Here is a 3,307-nt window from a genome sequence, read left to right as displayed (position 1 = left end):
GACTACATCTACTTGAGAGAATACCTTAACTTTTGGGGTCCCTTCTAAACTTATGATTTATGAAATACAATGGCCTTTTGCAAAGTGTCAGCTTATATTTCTATGAATACCATAGGTAGCTTAAACGTTTTCTGTTCCCCAATTCCTATTTTTGTCTGTGCTGTTCTTTTAATTCACCCTCTCACCTCTCAGCATGTTATGATGCAGTTTAATAAATAAAAAAAAATCCTGAGGAACAAACTGAAACTGGTTTCCATTTGTTGGTTTTTTTAGCTTCCTTTCAGTTTCTACTGATTTACTGAAATACAATACACCTGAAAAAATAGAACAGTTTAAATTTCAGTCCCCACCAGTTTGTGGGAACTGAAACAGACAATTCTTGCTGCGGATTGCTTATGAAAGTTTTTTTCCCCAAAAGTCACTTATTTTTAATTATATATTTAAATATTAGGCAAATGTTTCCCAGCTGGTGGTTGATTGTGTATTATGCATTATAAATTCTGGTTTCTCATTAGCTGCATGTTACATAGGGAAAATGCAGTTACATAGGGAAAATATGGAATGAAAAATCAGTGTTGGCTGCAGTTTCCAGTCTTCAGACAATAATTTGCTTTCCCATTCTTTCCTCTTCCTTTTATTGAATCTTACGGTAAAAGTGACCAACTACACAAAATTGTAAGAGCTGGTCACAGACAAATAACAGTAGCAACTCTGCAGAACTGCAGCTTATAGGGAATTTAAAAGCAGCTGCAACATTAAGCAGCAGCCAAAGTTTGGAGTGTCACTGAGCACGCAGAAGAAGTGAGAACAGACGAGTTAGTAATGGCCAGTCTTCGTGAACAAAGATCCAGGGAAGGTCTTTACACCTTCCAGCCTGCACATTGGATTTTTTAGGTGAGACACAGTGTGCGCGGAACTGAGCCCACCCTTTAATCCTGAGGTTCATCTGCCGGGGCCAAGCAAGCTTGGACGGTGGCAGCGAGGTCCTCAGGACGTAGATGGATTGCCTTATGGGCTAACGAGCTCCATCTGCCCAGGGAGTGGCCCCGACCGGGAATCGAACCCGGGCCTCGGCGGAGACAGCGCCACGTCCTTAACCACTAGACCACCAGGGGCTCCCACAGGTGGGTTAGTGAGGTAAGCAAAAACCTTCATAAGTGTCCAAAAATTCAGAACTGTGATGAGTATCAAACAATGAATTATAAACATTTACTTTCAGGAATGCATTCCCTTCCTGACAAAATATTTAGAACTGATAAAATAGAATTATTTGTAATTTTTTTAAAAGATCCCTGCTCATCACTTACTCATCAAAACAGCTCTCCCATTTTTCAACTGGGTTTTTCTGAATGAAAAAAAATTCAGTCTTGCCTCACTTAAGGATCATGTTTTCCCTGAATCTGTTACATCAGAAGAAAAGCAACAGGCTACATTTAATAATTCTTTCATTAATGGAAAAATTATAATAGATTTGATTAAATATATTTTGGAATCAGAATTACCTATCAGAAGTCTGATAGTTTCAGCTAAAACCATGAATATTCCTCTTTTCTTTGTAAGACACTGGACAGTGTGGATGAAAACTAGCATCTCTATTTTACATGACTCAAATAGATCTGAAATAGTGAAAGCACAGCTGAGTGAGATAGTACAAGGAGCTGAACTCAATTATGTAGACAGGAAGTTCAGGCAGATGTTTTAGAACATAGCACCTTATATTGATAGTACAGAATATTGGTGCTAGAATTCTATGCACTTCACTTTCTGACAGAAATATTGGGTTGGGGTTTTCTCTTTTGGTAGGGTATTTTTTTAAGTTTCTAGGAAAATGGAATTGCTGTTTTCTGATAAGCACTACTTGCTGGTGCTATTTTGATAGTATTTTCCAAGTCTTGAACTTTTTTGCTTTTCCTTTAGAGGCCCATTGAAACTTCTGTTTGAGGTCCAAAAGCGTTTTCAATCATTCTGAGGACTTTATATATATCTGCTAACTCATGAGCTCATGACTGCAAAGTATCTTTTGCTACAGCTATTGAAATCAGTAATAGAGCTTTCTTGACATTGTTTTTCATTAAAAAAAAAAAAAAAAAAGTGAAATGCAGCTATCTACTGAATCAGTAAACTTCTTTCCCATGTTTTTTTTCTGTCTTCACAATTGTTTGGCCTCTACTCCTACTGTAGTTTCACTGCCTACACATTTGATAGCTATAAAATATTTAATGTCAAAGCAGAAAAAATAAAAAACAACCTCCTTCTGTCCTACTTTATGTTCTACTACTGTCACTAACTCTTACAAAAGAAGCATCTTACAGTCTGAACACAGGTCTGCAGAGGAAAAATATCTGAGTTAACCTTTAAATACTGTAGGTAGTTGCTGCCTTCTCTGTCAGAGAAATGTACCAAATGAAACTTCCTTACAAATTGTTTTTGAAAGTTACACAGGGTAACGTGTCCCTTAACAAGCCAAAAGATATACAAACCCTGAAAACATTCTATTCTTGAAAATATTATGAAATCTTCTGAGGAGATGGACTGAGAGTTTAACTACAGCGACCTCTGAGTGTCATAGACATCACTGTTCTCTTAGAGCTGGAGAAACAGCAACAAAAATGTACATCAGAAACTAGTTTGACAGATCTGTACCAGTTACGATTGCAACCAGATGTTATTTCATTTACATCACCCAAATATCCAAAAAATGTTGCAATATTCTTACTACTGTAAGGATGTCGATTTTTAGATATCCAGTGGAGTATTTAAAGTATAGCAACATTAAAATGTCAATGTCAAAGGCACAATTAATGATTTAGTTTACTTAAAATGATGCTCTGAGCACTCATTTTTTTGTCATATATGTGGAAAAAACATACACACCACTTAATTCTCATTCTAGAATCCCCACTGTTGAGATGCTGCATCTCAACTGAAGAATTCCTCTGCAATAGCATTCTAGTAACAATCTATGGTCCTGAATACAGAATTGCAGTATATTGATATGCCTTTTTCTAATATAGAGCTAAATGCTTTGTCAAGACTGGAGTGAATCTTACTATGTTGAATATGAATACAAATGACATAATACTCCCTTTGTATCACTGTTTGCTATTAAAAAGTAAAACTAAAAAAAAAAAAAAAAAAAAAAAAAAAAAAAAAAAAAAAAAAAAAAAAAAAAAAAAAAAAAAAAAAAAAAAAAAAAAAAAAAAAAAAAAAAAAAAAAAAAAAAAAAAAAAAAAAAAAAAAAAAAAAAAAAAAAAAAAAAAAAAAAAAAAAAAAAAAAAAAAAAAAAAAAAAAAAAAAAAAAAAAAAA

This window comes from Empidonax traillii, unplaced genomic scaffold, assembly GCF_003031625.1.
Source record: "Empidonax traillii isolate 1590-97213 ecotype Southwest subspecies unplaced genomic scaffold, ASM303162v1 scaffold1188:size157684, whole genome shotgun sequence".
NCBI classification, from domain to species: domain Eukaryota; kingdom Metazoa; phylum Chordata; class Aves; order Passeriformes; family Tyrannidae; genus Empidonax; species Empidonax traillii.
Note: the sequence above shows the minus strand (reverse complement) of the source record.